Genomic DNA, 21,988 nt, shown 5'->3' with positions numbered 1-21,988 from the left:
GGACAGCAGTTGTTACCAGCTTGAAAAGGAGACCACAATTCTTACCTTGTGGGATCTATCTGTGCCCCAGCTGGCAATCCATCAGATGACATACGTGTTTATGCACAGGTTGCTGATTTTGTGGATATGACGTGTGTGAGATATTGGAAAGGGGCTTTTCAAGGTCTATGTAGGCCGTGTGTAGCTCATTTCATTGATGCATGTCCTGGGTGACTGCCTTGAAAACTGTCTAGCAGGTTTAGGAACCATGATCTGCCCCTGACCAAACCAAAATGGGTAGGGTTGGGTGTTTGTAGGCTCTCAATAGCTCTGTTTATGAGTTTCATAATGATGGACTCCATGGCCTTGCACATCAGGCTTATTAGGCTTACAATAGTTCCCATGGTCTGTTGTGCACCAACACTCGTGGAGTGTGCCAAATGTTGCTGTAACCCATTCAACAGTTTCATATCCTGTACAGACAGTGAGTCTCAACAGACTGTTCAGGTGCAGGGTCTGTTTGTTTTGGAGTTCACATATGACACAGCCAGAGAAACCATGTTATCCCATACACGCCGTGTTTTTAGGTTTGGAAAGAGCTGTTTAACCATTGTATATGTGATTTCTGGGTTTTCACAATCTCCAGATATGATAATGGGCCCTTTTGTCAGTGAGAAGGGGGTAAATATGTATGAACCTGTCTGACAAGATGTTGGCAATGTCAGTCATGTACATGTATTCATTTACAGTTTGCACTGACTCAGAACATATATGAGTTTACATTGATATTTATGACATAGTGAAAGAAAGCTTCATGGTTCTCTATGGACTCCTTGACCATGGCTTGGATAATGTTAGGAGTGCTCATTTTTCTTGATGATACTGATCGGAGAATTATTGATCTTCTTTGGTTTTTCACTTTCTTTGAACAACTTAAGTACTTGGAGTACATAGCTTGATTATGACAGGTGTCCAATATATTATATGGGTCTGTTTTCCTATCAGTGTGTGCACAAGGCAGGATTGGTGAATAGTGACAAGTGTCTGGAGTAAGAACTGCAATGATATGTGTGGCCCACTGCAACTGCCAGATATGTGTGGCCCACTGCTGTACTCAGACATGGCCTAAGTGTGTGAGCATGCCCAGTATGACCTTTCAGTATGTTTCTGACTGAAATTTGCTAAATTTGATTGTCTGTGAGCATGCCCAGTATGAGCATATATACTATATGTGTATGAAAATCAAGTTTATTTATTTTATTTTACATTTGTTGACCGGGAAAGTCCGACTAGGTTCCACAGATCCTGTTTTCAGCGGAGGCCTGGGGAGAAATGCTCCAGAAGTTGGTTTTTACTTCAGGGCTCACCTTTGTCTTGTACATCAACAGGAAGCACAGTGTGCCTGCAGGGCTTCCATGAGTCATTCTACATACAGTGGGGACAGCTATTATTTGTACATTTCTACCCGGGGGGACACACCTGATTGTTACTGTGAGTGTACATAGGGCGAAGGGTTCACCTGACACTTATACACATTTGCTAGGTTTGCACTGCTATGTCAGGTACTCCATTTCAGTCGGTACTGTTGCCTATCATACTGGCTTGAGGCATACCACTGTACTACAGACCTTAGCTTCCAATTACACGCTTATTAGTTCGTGACTTCATAGCCTACCCAACCCACATCACACGGCCTGGCCTGCTGTTATCTGTCCGCATAAGCCTGGGGGAGGTTACTCATATGCCTCTTCAGAGGGCATGATACAGCATTTGTTTGTGTTTGCGTTTGTCTACATTTGTCCTGCTGGCTGTGACTGTTAGGTATGTGACCCCCCCCAACTGGTATGTGTGAGTGAGTTAAGTTGTGTCTGTGCCAGTGAAATGCTGTCATGGCTTAGTGGTTTCGTACTGTTACTATAGTGCACAGTATCCTGAGTTCGAGCCCTGTCACTGCTTTTTATTTTCCTGCTGGGCAGACCAGACTGCTTAAGGAACAGTAAAGCAGGTGTGAGCGTGTTTACCTGACTTTGCTCAACTTTGCCCAACATTGCTCAACGTTGCCCAAGTTAGTGCGGTGCGCAGCTACGCACAATTGAATTTAAATATGCTCAATACTGGTAAAATGTGCTTAGCAGTGCTTTATATTGCTTAAAATAGGGCACTCATGCCTCAGGTGGTGCTGCAGGGCTGCCTATGTCGGATGCACATAGTACACTCCCTATGCATGTTTAAAAACAAGTGGTGTCAAGTTAGGCATCCCTTTTACTGTATGTGCGAGTCAGAGAGAGGTGTAATTTCCAGGGTTCCTACTGAGTCAGCGTATGTGCTATGCGTTGCCTCTTTGCCAAGGCCAGGGCATACTGGGCACGCCTCCTTCTGCCTACTGGGGCAGGCTCAGGTTGTTCCTCCTCCGAGTCATGCCGTGCCTGTGCAGGCCTTGACAATGGTGGGGGACTGTTTGGCCCTGCCTCATGCTGTTTCTGCTGCAGCTGTTTTTGCAGGATCATATTGTGTAGCATGGCACATACCATGACAATTTGGATACATGTAGTTGGTGAGTACTGCAAGGCTCCACCAGATGTGTCCAGGCACCGGAACCGTGACTTGAGCATCCCAAATACACACTCAATAATGTTTCTTGTTTGTGCATGTGCCTCATTATGGAGTTCTTGTTCGGGTGTGTGTGCATTTCTGATGGGTGTCATCAGCCATGGCTCCAGTGCGTATCCAGCATCCCCCACTAAGTGACCGTCAGGGATGTCTCCATTGGCAAATCTCTGGTACAGATGCGTCAGATGCCAGATGTGGGAATCGTGATAGCTTCCAGGGCAGCCAGCACACACATTCATTATTATGCCCTGGGCATCGCACACGACCTGGCAGTTGATGGAGAGGAAGCCCTTGCAGTTGATGTAGACCCTACCCCGCTCACCGGGTGGTGCTTTGATGTGTATGTGCATGCAGTCTATTGCACCCACTACCTCAGGGTATTCTGCTATTTGGTGGAAAAGATGCATATTGCTGGCCAATGCCTCACGGGAATTGGGGAAATATATGTGCTCACCAACATGTGCTGACATGGCATCCAGGAACTGGTGCAGTACCCTGGATGCTGATGCCTGTGAAATCCCCATCATATCACCAGTTGGTCTCTGGAAGGTACCTGTAGCTAGTATTCTTAGGCCAACACATACCTTGGTATCCACTGGGATGGGTTCCCCTCTCTTGGTTCTGTGTGAGGCGTGGTCGGCACAGCTCAACAATTTGCTGCAGGAGGTCTCTGTCCACCCTATAGCACTCCACTATCTCCAGCTCATGTAGCCCCTGGTAGGTTACCCTGGGTCTGTACACTCTTCTCCGTCTCCTCACTGTGGGTTGCTCAGCAGCATTCACAACATCACTACCCTTAGCACCTTGCACATGTTGGTTTATGATAGCAAGAGCAGCCCCTAACATTTTGTCTGACTTTAAAATTTTTAAGCTTTCCCTCTTTGTATACTGCTGTGTTGCAGAGTTCTTGGGAAAAAAACAGGGAAGAATGCTGTTTGCAGAGTTTAAAGTGCTGGGCTGGGCTGGGCTAGTCTGCTGCCTGTGTAATTGGCTGATTCTGATATATTTCACCTGGCAGCTCTGCTAGTTCTCCTTGGTTAACTTTCTACTACTTCTTTTCCTTCCTTTTCCCTTTCTGTTTCCGCCCAAGGCAGTGCCACGCGCACATGCTGTGTGCACGTTTGCAAGAAATTTCAGATATATTCACGGCATACGCCTTTGGTTTCTGGTTTTCAACAAGGACAGCTGTAGACACGCCTCTTGCAGTCCTGAGCAACTCAGGGCAAACACAAGACACTGTGCTCCAATAAGCATACAGCCTTTCTGACACACACCCTCATGATGTCACCTATCTTCTACTCTACTACTCACCTACTCCTACAGTTACACTCTTGGGACATGGCTCACATGCTGGGGAAAATTGGGATTCACTATCCTTATCCTCATTTGCATAGGATTGCCTACTAATGCTTGGTTACATCTCTCACACTGAGCTTCCCCCCTTAGCAACCACTAGGTGTGGCCATGTTGTCTTCAGCCTGCCATTCACCTGCATGGCAGGATAAGCTTTTTAGTGAAAATGCCTATTTTTGGCTATTTTTTAATTATTTTCTTGTTTTTTTAAGCGCCGCACATTTGCGCGGCGCTGTGCTACTCTTAAACATCGGAGATCGGGGAAAAATAGATTTTAATAATTTTAAACATTTAAAAATGCCAATGGTCTTATATTTGGCCATTGGCATGCTTCCTCAACTGGATGCATCCTTTATTTGGAGCTGTCATAGCTCCGTTTTGCTATTTGCAGAACGGCACTCCGTTACCAATGGAGTACATTTCTGCAGATAACATTACTCTTCCACGGACAGGTTCGTGTTTCCTGGATTGTAGCTTTACCTCATTTGCATAGCTTTCAGCAGCAAATGAGGTAATTTGCATACCATGACACTGTCCGTGCAAGACTAGCTTTAGAAGCTCTCATGCACGCCCCTGCCGGCTGTTGCTGGATCGCTTGGCAGACATATTGGCTGTCTGATGTCTTACTCTACTCTACAACTCCATACAAGCTTTCGTAAATCCGGCCCATTATCTTAGCTCATTCATTTACTGAACAATTTCTTTATACTTTGTGAAAATGTTGGGGCATACAATGTGAGAGTATGAGAGCTTCCTTCAAAAGGAAATCAAACTTATTTATCAGTTTGTTCCTTGAAAACTGAAGGATTTAATATTGTTCCGTGATTCTGTAGATATTTGATTCATTCTGTATAATTATACAGTCTGAATGTTTATCTAACATGCATAATCTTCATATTCTGTGTCTTCAGCAGTAAGCATACTGATATTGGTTGTATGTCTTTCTATCCTTAAGGTTTTATCACATAGCTGAACTTGCCTGTATGTTATTGCCATAATCTTGTAGTCTGCCAGTCTGAAGTATTTTCTTAGCAATTTAACTGTTGACTAAAATGGTATTTGACTTGGCTGAACTGCATTCCGTTTTTTGATTGCAAACTATAATTCATGGAACAATCAAAGGAAAAAAGCAGCTTCATCTTTAAACACTAAATATTTTCAGTAGATTAAGTTGTGTATCATATTTGGGTTGGTAAACTGTTTAGGTCAACTGTTACTGAAAAATCATTCTTGTAATGAGCAGGATATGTTCTACATTTTGTTCAAATCACTTGAATGAAGGCAGATGCTTCATGGACAAGCTGATTTTTTTTTAAACACCTTTATTGAATTATCACTTGTGACACAGGAACATTTGCATGCATATAAAAGTAATCAAACTATTAACAAGTTAAAACTAACAAACAGTATGCTTCACATATATTGCTATACATTATTTAACCTAAGCAAGATTACATAAATTATTCACTTCCTGACCCCTTTTTTTTAAACAAGAAACATCTTTATTAAACCATCACTTATGACATAAGCAATTATACATTTATATAAATGAAAACAAACCACACCAATGCAATTCTAGTTGCAAGCATTTTATCACAAACCATACTGGCACACTCCCAGTTGCAAACATTATACATCATAATCTACCCAATTGTTTTCAGTCAAACATTACATAGTTCATTTAAGTCCTGTCTTCTTTTAAACCTCATTCCTCCTCTGCATGTATTGTTCCCACAATTCCCATTTTTTCCTATGTAGTTTGCTCCTACCTTTTTCTAAAGATCTCATTTCCAGATGTTTTGTCTCTGTTACTATATTCACTGCTTATAATATAGTTGGTTTAGATTTTGATTTTGATTTTCTAGTAATTGCTTTTTTTGGCAGCCACCATAATTAGAGAGAGCAAGGCCTTACCACGTCTAGGCAATTCTGATTCTGTATCATAGCTCAGAAAAATCATCTCCCTTGTCACACCAATCTGTCCACCTAGCATCTTCGACAGTGCATCCTGCATGGAATCCTTAAAGTCCGCCAACTCACTCCACTCCCAGAAAATATATTCCCAATTACCTATTTCTTCCCCATCACACTTCCAATATTTGCTATCTACCTGAGGAAAAATTCTCTGAAGTCTACTTGGGGTATAAAAATATTTATGTAAACATTTCCAAGCAAAAATTCTAAATCTTCCAGATTTTGTTGCATATTTGGGAGACATTCATATATCCTCCCATTGTTTCTTTGTGAATTGCTTATCCAATCTCTCTTCCCAATCCTTTCTAACCTCATCTGATTAATTTTTATAGTTATTATGGAATATTTTATGTGCTCAACTAATTATTCCTTTTTTAATGGCAGCTTCTTTTCTAGATTCTACTAAAAACTCTACCAGTGCTGTTCTTTCAAGACCCTCCCCATTTATTTCTCTTTGCCTGTACTCTGATATCAATCCTTGATAGGGAATCCAGTCTCTAAATTCCAGCCCTCTCTTGCCTATTGTCTGTATCCGTTATTGCAGTCATCCCTATCGGCAGAATCTCCTTTCTCCATTCCCGTGTTGGCTTAGTTTTTAGAATACTTTCTGCTACTGTATGGATATATTCTGTATGATTATTGTTATTCTCCTTTGAATTATAGTTTTCTGCTTGTGCTATGTATAGGAACCTTAACGTTGTAGCTGTGAAATACCCCTTGAAATTGGGTAATCCTAATCCACTCTGTTCTACTGAAAGAATCAGTTTATACCACTTGACTCTTGCCGTCTTCCCCTCCCAGATAAAGTCCTTCATCTCTTTATTAATTGCTATCCACTACTACTCCTCTGATTGATAAAATATGCCTGGCCTGTGTATAAGATTAAAGGGACTAAAAACATGGGCAAGCTGATGTTATTACAGTGTATTTTATTTCAAGGGGGATGCTCAGGCAAGTTAGACCTTTTTGTTAATAAAAAACTGGCATAGACTGTTGTAGCTGTTGTTTTATTTCTGCAGCTGACAGAGAAGGAGTTATGCATTTTTCGATCAGTCTGGTTAGAAAATAAGAATGTTGATTTGTCACCCACTACATCTACTGCTTGCCACACTGATACACTAATCTGTAGTTACCAACTCAGGACTCTTACCTTGTTTTCTGGGTAGCCTACTTTGGTACTTGCCAATGTCTCTGTAGAATAATGTGATACTAAACACTGAGAGTTGTGGATAGGGATTTTGGTTTAAAAAGTTGTGCGCCCAAAAATACTATATTTTTGTACCATGTTTTTAATGAGGAATATTGTGTATATCTATTAAAATGTGCAGTAATCAAACTATGGGATGATGGTATAAGCAGATTTACCTAAAAGGAGTCTGATGAAGTTCCACAAAATCTTTGAAACAAAAGAGCTCAGTTACTTGTGTTTTAAAATGAAAGTGCTTGTATCATCATTTTGTGGTACAGATTATTGTAAAAACTTTTTTGAGCATGTCCCCAACAATATTAGTCTCATTTGTTTTTTGTCTGTGTTTTTTGTTTAATTACCAAGCCTGTAATAGTTTACTGTACTATACCTGCACCATGGCAAAAGATTAAGCATGTAACCACTAAGTTCTACATTTCTGATTAATATGGTTGAATGTAAAGTACTACCCTGTTTTGCAGATAGGATTTTGCATGTGCACACTTACACACATACAAATATTAGCACATGCACAAACATACAAGCACACTGCCGTCTGGTTATAATGGGCTCATTCTTCAATATCATAAACACAAGTCATACATGATATCATTACCCTGGGGAAAAACTACACAATAGATGTAATGTGGTGAATTTTATTGATTAAGATGATTTGAGATATATTCCCATTTTTAAATCTCTACATTAACAATACTATTATTCACTGTATGTTCTATAATAACAGTTTTGTTATAGCAGAGAGCAGTTACAAACCAAGGAGATCTGATTGTAGATGCTCTTCGTGCTTCACTGTTGCAGTCCTGACTTATGGAATTTCCTGCTTCAGAAGCCCTTGGTTGGCCTGACTACCAGAGTAAAACACTCCCTCCTCCCTGTGCTGGCAGATGCCCTATCCTGACATCAGGTTGGTTGGGTATAAAGGGAGACAGACGATGCCATGACATCAGTTTTTCTTGCCGTCGGAGCTTGAAGCAGTTGTGAGTGGATCGGTCAGTCCACACCAAAGTGAGAAATTCTTCTAAAGCTAAGTGCCACATTAGGAAACCCTTTTCTTTTCTTGTGACTCATGTCAGATAAAGTTAACAACTGTCTCCATTGTGGTAAACAAATACCACACAGAGACTTTCATACATTGTGTGTTGCTTGTTTAGACCCAAATTACGACATCCCAAATTGCTGTCTGTGCAACCTTTTCAATACTTGGACTGTAAGGCATAGGGCCAAAATCTTATCGAAGCACCTTAGTCAGCAAACCACTTCCCTTTGCACGATGACATACATCGGCTGTCCCAAGGTTGGGCTCCATAAGCAAAAGAAGGGTAAAAGACCCAAACTTAGGGCCTTGGATGACACCATTTCTCTGTCCACCAGTCCCCCAAGGCTCATTATCGCAGAGGAAGGTGAAGTGCCTTTGCAGCTCTCTTCTGCACACACGGTGGTGGTGCAGGCCTTTGTCAAGACCCTTTCAGAGTTTGACATGCTGTTGGGTCCCTCAATTTTAATGCAGGTCTTGGCGTTCAGTTCATTATTCATGTCTGGAGATGCTAAGCAGACCTTGGCTTCCAGCGAATGATCCCCAACCACTGACGCCCCTTCAGGGTGTTCACCAACATCAGGTATTTTTCCCTCAAGGAGACTGGCATCAGAGTAGCAGACGGGCACAGGCCCAAGGCAAAAGCTACACCTAAAAAGTGCTCAACCTCAAGTATTTTGCCTAGGCCTACAAACTCCCACCCCACAGGTTATCAGCAGGATTTGGTCATGTTGGTTGAGGACCTTATTTCTTTGTTCCGAGACAGGCAACAACCCCCCCCCCAAATCTTCACCAGAAAAAAGGAAGAGGGACCTACACCTGAGAACTTTTCAGAACCCTATGATTCAGATGAAGAGTCTGATTAGGAGGACTCTGCCCTTGTAGATGAACCCTTCCTTACCTCCTTTGATGTTTCTGATTCAAAAGAGGTGTTACCTTCTGTTTCAACCCCTGATGACATTACCTTTGGGGAGACACTGCATGCCATAAGAGAGTTTTTCCAGTGACAGACACAACAAAAACCCTTGGCTATCCCTCCACTTTTGGTAGTGGTAGAAGATGTTTTCATGGAATCTTCCCTCAACCCAGACTCTCTTCCCCCAGCCCCTCGTAAACCAGACAGGTTTTACAGAATTCCAGACTCACATAAATTCCTTTTTAAGAACCCCTCTGTTGATCCAGAGGTTGTCACCCAAGGCCCCAAAGGAGTTAAGGCTAGTACTTCTAAAAACCCATTACCTATGGACAAATAAAGCAGAGGCCTTGACAGATTTGGGAAGAAGGTTTACACTTCCTCTTCCCTGGCCAAGAGGGACCTCAATTGCCAATTCCATATGAAAAAAATACCAGCAGAGTATTTTGGAAACAATGAACCAAATGATTTCCTCCCAGGAAGACAAGTGCCCCTCCAAATAATTGCTGGATCTCTGCTTTTCCAGTTCCCAGGTAGCTAGGCAATCCTTGCACTATGGATATGATGCTCTAAAGGCATCTTCCTGAGCTGCTATCTCTGGCTTGGTCATGAGAAGGCATGCTTGGCTTAGGGAGCAGACATTACCAGAGCAGGTCAAATCTAAACTGCTAGATACACCCTTGGATAAGGACTCCCTTTTTGGACCAAAGGCTGATGCTGTTTTAAGAAGATGGAGAATAAAGAAATACCATGCAAATGGTCAAAGACTTCCTCCAAGTCCAGCCACCTATGTTCAGTAGGAATTTTCCCACTAAGCATTGGTCCTTTCCCTCCAGTCAAAACCCAGTCAGAGGAAACCCCGAAGGGAAAGGCATCATAGGCAGCAACAATAATTGCAGAGGGCAAGGCAGTGGTTCTCAGGAACATTCATGCCGGGGAGATCTATGCCACAGGGTCCTAGCAATGATTAGCAATGACACATCCCTCACCTAATCCCCCACCCCCAATCCTGGACAAGATAGGAGGAAGATTAGGGGGAAGAATTTTCCTATTCAAGGAAAACTGGACTCTTATCACCTCCGACAAGTGGGTTCTGGAAGTAATGTCAAATGGCTACAAGCTCACTTTCAAGGAACCATTAAGATTCTCAGACAACCCCAATGTGCCACAAAACCAAAGGGCAGAATCCATCTCTCAGATGGTCTCAGGGCTCTGTGGAACCAGTACCAGATCACCAGATAGGGAAAAGATTTTACTCCAAGCTATTCCTGGTCCCCAAGAAAGAAGGTTCTTGGTGCCCTATCTTGGATTTGTCTATCCTCAATCAGTCCCTCCCAGTCCAGTAATTCAAAATGCTAAGTCTTCAAAAGCTTCCCCCCATGATCATACCTCAAGCTCTAATGGTCACCTTAGACCTGAAAGATGCCTACTTACACATCCCTATAGAAGATTCTTGCAGAAGTTTTCTTCCCTTCAGAGCAGGTGCCAGTCACTTTCAATTCTTTGCACTTCCCTTTGTCTCGTGTACTCCTCCCAGGGTCTTTACAGAATGTCTGGTCCCTGTGATCACCTTCTGCAGAACAAGAGATATGAAAATTTACCCTTATCTGGATGACTGCCTCATTCCGGCCACGAGTCAGTCCAAGCTCCTCAAGGATTTGGCCTTCACCCAGACCCTACTCTCTTCCCTAGGGTTCAGCATAAACCTCAGCAAATCCAACATAAACCCTTCCACCAAGATAGTTTTCCTGGGGGCTGTGCTGGATCCCTCCCTCCAGAAGGCCTTCTTTCCCCCAGACAAAGCTTCCTTATTAAAACAATACTTCCAGGATATTATGCAGAAGCAATGCCTTTCAGGCAGGGAATTCCTCACACCACTGGGCTACATGGCATTTTGTATAATAATGATCCCTCTGGCCAGGCTACACATGAGAAAGCTTCAGTGGTACCTCAAGAATCTGCGGTGCCAACACTCACAGACCCTGGAGACAGAAATCCACCTAATTCACTGCCTCAGGGAGGAATTAGCATGGTGGGCATAAGCATGTGCACTGAACCAGGATCTTCCCTTTAGATTCATGCCTCACAGCCAAACCTTAACCATGGATGCATCAGACACAGCCTGGGGAGTCCATTTCCATCACCTCCTATCCCAGGGCAAATGGGAAGAGCAGTTCAGACACAAGCCCATAACTTGGAAGGAATTGATGGCAGTACAGAAAGGCATGGTGGCCTTCAAGGATCACTGGAAACCAGGGGTCCTACTTACCAAAACAGGCAACACAACAGTCATGAGTTACATAAACAAGGGGTTAACCACTCCTACATTCTTTGCCAGCCGGCAGTAAAGATCTGGGAGACAGCCAATGCTATGGGGTTGCACCTGATGGTTCAGTACACTCTACTGCCTCAGCAAACACTTAACAGATCCCTGTGAGTGCCAGCTGCATCAGGAAACATTTCTCAGCATAGTCCAGAAATGGAGATCCCCTCAAATAAACATCTTTACCACCGACAAAAACGTTCATTTAAAAAGATTCTGTTTCAGGAGCAAACTTCTCACAGCCTGGAGGACAGATGCCTTCTTCTTCCTCTGAAGCTGCCTGTTTGATGCCTTCTTCTTCCTCTGAAGCTACCTGTTTCATTATGCATTTCCTTCCCTGCCTCTCCTTCCAAGGATCCGCCTAAAAATCAGGGAAGCAGGACCAAGGGAAGGGGGTTAGGGACCATACCTCATTTATGGTCCTCCAGAAAGGGTATGTATTCCTCAAATGCTCATTATGAAAGGGTGGTCCCTCTGGTTGGTTAGGAGCTCTGCTGGCATTAGTCACTCTGAAAGGGTGCAATGCAGTGGGAGAATTAGGAGTGTATCAGTGTTCTCTCCCACTGATAACCCATTGGTTGTGATGTATTGGGGGACTTTAGAGTGCAAAGGCACTTCCCCTGGATTGGGATCTCCTACAGAATGCAATGTATTAGGAAGACTGGGAGTGAAAGACTGACAGGATGCAGGAGAAACCTTGCACAGAGGAGTCTGTCCTCATTGCTTGGACGTCCAACAAATGATCAAATTTCCCTTGTGGATGCCTGGATGATAATGGAAATGTGGACAGCTGCCACCCTTCCACTAGGTGATGCCCAGTGAGGGAAGAATGAAGTGGTCTGACTGATGGAGACTTGTTGGTCAGCAGGGATGTGGCAAAAAGCACATGGAGGAAAAAAAATCACTCCTTGTAACAGTGAGCAGGTAACAGAGAAAGCACACTAATATCACTGACTGCATTGGAAAAATACAAAACTACTAAGCAATACATTTTTCTTACAAGTAATGTAGAAATAAATATAATAAAAACATAATTTAGTTACTTATGTGCTAGAACAATGAAAAATAAAAAAAGTGTTTAGATGGATGGCAACATAAAATCTATGTATTTGGCATCACCTGGCAACATTTGTGTCACCTTTAACACTGGATGCAGTGTTTTAAAGTCTGGCAACTTCTTTCAAGCTTGCAGAGAATAGAAATATTGTAACAAAGCACTATTATGCTATGACAGACCACAGTGGATACATTGTAAAAACTGGTTTCACTATGAAACTGTAATAAGATCTTCTACTGACCTTTTCATTCTTTCCACAACTATTGGGTTTCAGATCTGACTCGGCCACATTTACTAGGCTCTCAGATTCAACTCTTGAGATTCTCCCTCTACACATGATGTCTCAGTCAACCCGTTATACCTATCATGTTTGCTGTCATATCTCTAGAGATGTGGATCCTTCTCAGAGAACTCTTTTTTTTTGGGGGGGGGTGTTAAGTCCTTGCTGTAAGTCCAATTTCCAAATGTTATCTCTTAAACTTCATTCAACATCACCCACCTCCCTTACCTAATTTCATGAGTTTTTGAGTATTTTCTTTGTGGTATTTTTTACCTTCTCTTCTACCTTAAGGTAACTGTCGGTACCATTGTTGGTATTTTTCCTCCTTTTCTCTCCATTCCCTTTTTTCTACCCTCTAGAAGATGTTCTCTTTCCCAACCTTTGTTGGTAGTCTATAAAAAATAAATAAAACATCCTTTTCCCTTCTTTAGACATGTCTGAAAAAAATAACAGGCTTAAAAAATGCACTTCATGTGGGCAGAAGTTCCTTAACTCTAATCCCCACAAGAAATGTGTCTATTGCGTAGGAGTATTTCATTTAAACATTAACTGTTTCATTTGTGCAGCTTTTAATTTGAGGGGTCTTAGTGACTATCATAGCAAATTAGTTTTAAAGAGATTGATGCCACCTTCTTCATCAGCTTTTTCTGCTACAGGGGCTCAAACCCATGCAAAGTTGTACAAAGCCTTTTTGGGAGCAAAACAATCATAAAAGCACTCTCCAATCCACTCCCTAAAATCTACTCCATCTTCAGAGCCTCCTCCAAAGATTCAAAAGGACTTGGATCCAAAAGGAAAACAGTTGGATATCACATCCAACAACTTCTCAAACTAAGTCTCAAAGAACCCAGTCCCCAGGGTTCTCTGTAGAGCCTGTTTCTCCTCAGCTTTATTCTCCCTTTCTTCGGGAGACCCTGAGTCCCATCCCCATTCCACTACTTTCTCTATCAGGTTTTCCAGGAGCATTTCAGAAGTCAAAGCAGATAGGATGATGAGGAAGTTCCACAGATTCAGATGGGGATTATCACATCTCTGACTTCCAACGGATACCTGAGCCTTCCTTCTACTTCCCCTGATGTTATTTCTCCTTCCCTGATAAGACCAATGGTTTCGGAGCCCTTGATTCCTAGAGTGTCAATGTTGGATCTGATGACAGCTAGATCTTTGACTCCAACTGCTTCCCTGACTTGTTCAGCACCAATTCCTTTGGACCAGGACAAGTCTTGGAGCTGAAGTTTCGGTGCCAAGTCTGGTGGTCTGGGTTCCACTCAGAGGTTATCGGAGCTCCCCCTGCCTCTTAGAGCTTCAACATTGCACAGCTTGGGTCTGACTCCCTCTTTGAGGCATGGGTCTGGGAAGGGTTTAGACATGTTAGCATTGACAGCTTCGGTTCGGGTGCAATCAGCTATGGTGTCTCCTGGTCTTTCTGCTATTGAGGTGGTAGAGAGGGTCTTTTCTCATCCAAGAGATTCCACTACTCTCTCCTCTTTGGATCCTACAGCCCTGACTCCTTCAAGTCTGAGCTCTGATCCTCTCAGGCCTATTTCACAGGGACAGCCAGCCCAATCAAACATCCAGAAGGTTCCTCTTGAGGACTTTCCCCTCTCTTCAGATACCTCTCCAGATCATCCCACTGAGGAGGTTCTCTGAATGAGAACATGCAAGAGGAGGCACATAGACTCTCCAGAGGAGTCTCTCACCAAAGACATGAACTTCAATGAAAAGGAGGTGTCCCCCTTATCTCCCCTAGATGATATCCCCTTTGGTGACATTTTAAAAATTCTCAAGTAAAAGGGAGGTTGGTCCTCTGATACCCCCTCCCAAAACAAGTCAGTGTTTCTGGAAGCTTTTGGGTCTGGTCCATCTACTTCTTGGGTGACTCCCTGGCAGATGAACTTATAGATCTATTCTGTCACAATGCATAAAAAGAACTGGATACTGTAGAACCCATTCACCATCATCCTGATAAATTTCTTGCCCCCCCCCTCAAGACAGGCCACTCTGGAGCAAGGGAGGTCCTGTTGATGCTATGGTTGTGGTGGCAGCCACAAAGGAGGAGCTGGCAAAGGAGAGCTCCTCTGTCCATATCCCTAAGAGAGAGTCCAGGATGTTGTACAGATTCCAGAAGCACGTTTTTGCCTCAAAGACCCTTGCCTTACAGTCTCTGAATTACTTGGCACATTTCACAAGATTACAGTGGGATTTGATTAAGGAACTTTCCAAATCCCACCCTGAGTCTATGTCCATAGAGGACTACAAGAAGACTTCTTCACAACTGACCATTCTCTTATCTATCTCTAATGCGTCCATGAGGGTAATTTCCCATGCTGCAGAGGGTACCTCACGGGCAGTTGGTTCAGGCTTAGTTGTTAGTAGACATGGCTGGATGTGCATGTAACTTTGTTGAGCCTTTCAGATCTTCTTTCATCAATGCTTTCTTCTATGGAATATCTTTGTTTGGCCCTACTGTAAAGGAAATGGTTTCCTGGAGTGAGCAGGATGGAGAGATCCTGTCTGCTCTAGGGATACTCTTTTCTATGCCTCAACAATCATTTTCCAGTAATCAATGAGTAGGCAAGAAAATGTGGTTCTATAAGTCCTGGGCCCTTTCAAGGATTTATGTAGGGATATATTCCCCAGAGGCAAAGGGGGAAGTTGAAACGGAAGACACTGTCCACCTCTGGAGCCAGTTGGGGGGAGTTTGTCTCTTCATCTAGTCACTTGCACATCGATAATAAAAGATGATAAAAGATTCTTGGACGCTAAAAGTCATGTCCAGAGGTTATTTCATACCATTTTTTCAAATTCCCCCAACCAAAAGAAAAAGGCTTTCTGATGTTCCACCCAATCAGAGGGAGTTAGCCATTCAAGAAATTCAAAAGCTGCTAGACAAAAGAGTCCTGCAGGAGGTCCCAGCAGATCAGAAATGATTCAGAACTTACTCAAGATTCTTTTTGCCAAAGAAAACAAGGGATCTGAGACTAATTCTGAATCTAAGCAAACAAAATACATTTGTGAAGAAATCAAAGATCAGAATGGTCAGAGTTCAGTCCATTCTGCCGTTTCTATGCAAGGATGATTGGATGTGCTCCATCGACCTTCAGGGTGCGTACTATCACATCAAGATGAATAGATGATCCCAAAGATTTCTGTGACTTCAGCTAGGGGCCAGTCACTATCACTTCAGAGCCCTGCCCTTTGGTCTCACTACAGCCCCCTGTATGGCAGTGGTAGCAGCTTATCTGAAACTGCTGGGATTTTGAGTGTTTCCATATCTAGACAACTAAGTCCTCACCACCTCAACCAAGTATCTTCTAGAGAAATCCAGGGACTAGCTCGAGTTATGTCAAACTCTAGGCATCTCAGTCAACATTTGCAAGTCTCAAGTACAACCTGTTGAGAGCCTGGAGTTGATAGGTGCTCAGTTCAACACTGCTAGTCAGATAGCTTCTCTTCCACCCCATCGAGTAAGTACCAAGTGGAGCAAATTTTTCCCCCAGCCAGACTTGTTCTTCAGGCCCTGGGGTGAATGGCAGTTACCACAACCTTAGTTCCTATGGCTCATTTTTATATGCACATTCTTCAACTGGCCTAGCTGTTCAGTGGTCAATTATTTGCCATCCCTTCTCCTTTACAATCAGAATCACTCGAGCATGCAAAGATCAAGGCTGGCCTCTTGTTCTTCTGTCTCCAGTAGTCAGAGTAACCAAGGATGCCTCCAAACTGTGGTGGAGGGGTTATTTCTTGGGATGGATGGTCCAAGGCACATGGTCCCTAGAAGAGACAAATTCACACATCAGTGTTATAGAGATGAGTGGTCCTCCAATCATTGCAGGCCTTCCAGGATGCCCTTCCTCTTGGGACAATTGTGATATAAACCAACAATGTCTGTGGTTTGGTACATCAACAGTGGGTGATCTCCTACCTCTTTCTTATGGCAGTGCACATTCCAGGAAAATCCAGTGTGCTAAAGGACAAACTCAGCAGGTCCATTCTGATGCCTAATGAGTGGTCTGTCAATCAAACAGTGGCAGTGAGGATTTTCCATCACTGGGGCCAACCTTGCTGCAACATCTTTGCATCTCCCTGCTACAATAACTGCAGCAGGTTCTATGCCCTATTCTCCTCTCTAGGGGAGTCACCGAGAGGTGCTGTAGTTCATGTTTGGTCCTCCAATCTCCTTTATGCTTATCCCCCCAGTACCCAGATTCTTAACTCATTCACTCAGAGCAGCTCAGAAAATGCTCCCTGCTTACTTCCAGCATAGGAACAACAGTGCAGCCTGAACTCATTTTCAAAAATCCATTTGTAATACCATACAGAAAAGAAATGTTCATAACTTTTTAACTATAAGAGCTAGATTAACAATGTAAATGTGAAAGTTGTTCAGCAGACACTGCCCTTTCCAACAGTGTAAAGGTTGATAGTGTGTATCAAAGTCATTATTAAATATTTGGCAAGCAATGCTGATATTGTGCATATGTTTTACCTTTTTGGAAAAGTAAAGCACAATATCTTGGTCAATGTACCATGTAGGCCCATACAATTTGTATTTAATTTGTATGAATGTCAGCTTTAAAATGATACCTTAACCATTACTGTGTGATGCTCCTTTATGGAGATATTCACAGAAATATAATTAATATAATATTTTTCATAATTGATAAATAAACAAAGCATAATATCTCATCACCTGTAACAGACAGAGGCTACATATCAGTGTACAAGTTGTGTGGCTCAATGTCAGCTTCAAATTGATGCATCATTTGTGTCATCACCATGCGCCCTTACAAAAATATGGGCATAATAATGCGAAGTATTGGAAATGTATAATTTTCATAATCCTAGAAGACTAAACAAACTGTGATAAACAACCAAAAGACCAGTAACCCAGTAGAATCCAGAAATATTTTATTCACTCTCTTCACTCTCTGACGTCTCGGCTGGAATGCCTTCAAAGGAGAGTGAATAAAATGCTTCTGGATTCTACTGGGTTACTGGTCTTTTGGTTGTTTATTTTATTTTGTTTTAGTTGTGTATTAAACAAACTGTGATATATGTACATGTGTACAGTACACAGACACAGTTCTTTTACCATGTTGTAAGGAGTAACATTGTCTTCAAAATGAGGAATTACTTGGCACACTGACATGTTCCCTTGCAAAGTTATTTACCAAAATATAAAAAAAAAAATCATAGTTTCTATAACCTAAGTCCTAAATAAACTTTGATATCTGTACATGTGCAGCATACTGACACAGTTCTTTTACCATGTTGTAACTATTAATACTGTCTTCAAAATGAGGTATTACTTAGCACATTGGCATGCTCCCTTGCAAAGTTATTTACCAAAATATGAAAAAAATCTAATTTCCATAGCCTAAGTCCTAAACAAACTTTGATATCTGTACATGTGTACAACAGACATACACAGTTCCTCTACCATGTTGGAACTATTCATACTGTCTTCAAGATGTGGTATTACTTAGCACATTGAGATGCTCCCTTGCAAAGTTATTTACTAAAATATGAAAAATCATAATTTTCGTAACCTGAGTCCTAAACAAACTGATATCTGCACATGTGTACAGCATTCAGACCCAATTGTTTTACCATGTAGACGCATATCATTGTAAATATACACATTCTTGGTGTAGCCAGTATACTGCTGAATGATTACATCTAAAGAGAAAAAGCAAGGCAAGGACCGACACTCCACTAATGAACCCAGGACAAGCATGGGACTTCAGTAGCATGCAAGGGCATCTGATTTGTCCGATACCTGTGCTAGCTATCCACTCAGACAGCTGATACCACTACAGTGTCATGACCTCCTTCATTGTCAGCAGTCTGCCTTACCTATTCCTTTTCTCTTTACATGTGTCCATTCAGCAATGGACCTAAGGGATCAAGTTCTGTATTACTAAGCTCTTCCTATCATCTAAACTCTACACATGACTGATAAAAGCAGAAGAAAAAAAAGTATTGCAGGATGGTTACTGACATATTTGATTGTAAGTGGTAGCACTCTCCTGAAACAGTTGTTCTTTCTCAGCATCTTCACCAGCTCTCTACCAGAGTTATTTGCCAAACATAGAAAAATATCACATTTTACACAACACAATTCATAAGCAAACTGTTATTTGTACCTGTGCACAGCATACAGATAGTTCTTTTTACAGTCTGAAAATGAAGTGTTACTCAACATGTGTACAAGTTCCCTAGCACATCTTTTATTGTGTTGTAAGCAGTGACAACGGTGTTCATAAATATAACAATAGAGTTTTACTTACCATACTGGTCCTACTTGGTCATGGGTGTTTTCCATTCTTCTCACAAGCTGCATGTTACCAATTTATCATGCATAGCTCTCCTCACTCTATTGTGGAGGTCAGTCAAGAACAACACATTGCCCTCCTCAGTTAGGTGAATGCCATCCCTTCTGAAAAGGTGAACATCTTCTGTGGTAATGCTGTCATGGCAGATTGTAGATCCACCAACTCTGTGCATCAAGCCATGCATGAACCCATTCTGTAAATGTCTGGCCTTGTGCGCTGCCCATTGACTGTTTGCTATTTTCCATATCTGGTGAGGAATTATGTCAGACCACATACAAAATGACAATGAAGGTGGACGAACCTGCACAGGAAAGAAAATGCAAACAGATTACTACTGATGTTTGAGAGATGTATTGGAAGACTACATATATATGTATATCATATGCATTACCTGGTTAGCGGATCCAAATCTTCACTCCTATCCACAGGGGCATTATTCTTTTCATAGGGTACATAAGTGGTGATGACACTGCAGAGGTACATGCCTACCACCCTTGAAAACAGCAAATTACACACAATGACTAACAAGGGGGCACAGAAAGGGCACATGGAAAGAGAAAAAGCAGGGTAAGGACCGCCACTCCACTAATATGCTGAGGACAGGCATGGGGTTTCAGCTCGTGGGCATCTGAAGAGTCCCAGACCTGTGCTGGCTACCCACTCAGACTGCTGGTAGCAGCAATGACTCCCAATTGCATGCAATGCCAGCATTCTGCTTTACCTCTGCCTTTTCCATTTACATTTGTCCTTTCGGCAATGGCCACACGGAGTCAAAGGGGGGAACTAATGTAAAGCCTCTTGCCCTGACCTACATACATGTACTACACCTGAAGGGAGTGAGGGAGGGAGACTGAATGGAGAGCTACATCAAGACAACATATGAAAAGACTAAGACTGCCTCAGGCTTGGTCTTTTTGCATGTGTTCTTTGCATGTGTTCTTTCTCGGAGGGAAACATTGCATCACAGTGGCAGCACTATGGGACTGAGCTGAAGAGTCTCCAAGTTCCCAACTGCCACCCAGGTTGATCACAAGATCCATGGTGGTTGGGTATGGCACAACTTTGATTATGTTGCACAATGTATACTGTACATTTTACTGCTGTCAGCAATCTGCTAGACCCTTATGGCCATGGCACTCGCCAAAGCATTCAACACACAGGTTGATCTTGCAGGTCGGGCATCCCCATGATGGTTCAGCACATTTACCCTTGCTGGCACAGTGTTTGCATCTTGATTTCTGCCATTTCACCAGAAAGAGTCAGCCATGCTCAAATTGGCTCACAGGCTCTGTGACAGTAATCTCGATGGATCTTTTCCTCTTCTTGTAACTGGCAAGGAGGTGCAAGCCTAGGTTCCTTCGAAACTGTAACTGTGTTGCTGGAATAGGACATCCAGAGCGTGACATTTGTTGGTGGGTGTTGCTTTCATGAAATATAATGGAAGCATTGACTATGGTCACATCCCATAAAAACCAGAAAAAGTACAGCCACCATTTGCGGGCCTTTCTGGCTGTGGGATACTGTGTCCTGAGCTGATCTGCTCAGTCCACCCCATTCTTGTAAGTATTGTACATGTTTACAACTGGTGGACATGGCACCAATGCCTTTGTTCCATTACACTTTCTCCTGTGTGTGGGACACCCTAACTGTAACCAAGGATTTTACCTGTCTAGTTGCTATATGATACTTGCCCTGTCCTATTTGTAAGCCATGCAACTATCCATCTTATCAACAGTACATCAATACTTAGTTGTACTAATTTATTGATCTGTGCTTTGTGTATGACCCTGTCAAATGCCGAAATTAAATCTAGATAAATTACATCACAGCACAATTTTTCATTTCTAGCTGCTATTATATTGTTATAGAACATCATGTTACAGACTAATACTAATACTAATTCAGAATTTCTTATTCCGTCAATGTCTCAAGTTTATAGTACTAATATTTTAAAAGTGTCCCTAATTGTCCCTGATTATTTGTGGATTTGTCCCTGGTTCTGTTGAGATTTGTCCCTAATTTGTTGAGACCTATGCAAATAAGCAGGTTAAAGTAAACCAAAGACAAACATTGCAACTTTTCCGATACTTAGCAAATCAGAAATTCCTTTTTCATCCTATTACAGAGCTGCACAACACTGAAATAAAAATTATTTCACCTAGTTAATCAGCAAATAAATAAAATCGGTATAAGAAAACATATTTGAGCAATGAACATAAGTAGAGACAGCTTTTAGTGCTACACAAGGGAATCTGTATATGAAACAAGCATGTTAGAAGAAAACTACTCTACTTGGGTTCTAGCTGTTGTATATACATTCTCTAATTCATTAATTAATGTGGTTTTCTAGCAAATCGCAGAGGACGTAAGTCAGTAAATAATACTATATCTATTCATATCCTTCATAAAATACGTTCTAGTGCAAATCCTCTTATTCTAGTAACTAAGTTAAAAAGAACAGTATTTAAAATCTATGTCCAGATTTTGCTCCATATATGTTACATTTCTTGAAATTGTAAAAATGAAAGAAATAAACTGATGTGTGTGTGTGTTTGTGTGGGGGGGTGGGGTGGGGGGGCTTGCAATGACTCCAAGTGGAGAAAAACCCAAAGCTGGCTTGTGCATTCATCAATGTGATAATGACTTCTACTTATGTGAATAACAGTGACAGCTGTTGAGAGTTTGGCCTGAAAAGTGATAATGAGTCAGTAATATATTGTAACTGCACTTATTGGTAATGTGCTAATGACCTGCATTGCATTACTGGGAAGCTAAGCATGCTCAGACACATGTGCTAATTGCTCCACAGAACCTGTTGAATAGGCATGTAAGTTCACTGACAGGATGCAGCTTGGAATTGGATGATGGAAGAAGGTAGGTGGACATCCTATGTATGCAGAAGACAAGATGGAAGGGCACTA

This window comes from Protopterus annectens, chromosome 1.part0, assembly GCF_019279795.1.
Source record: "Protopterus annectens isolate FY-2018-M chromosome 1.part0, PAN1.0, whole genome shotgun sequence".
Taxonomy (NCBI): Eukaryota; Metazoa; Chordata; order Ceratodontiformes; family Protopteridae; genus Protopterus; species Protopterus annectens.
This window is presented reverse-complemented; position numbering follows the sequence as displayed.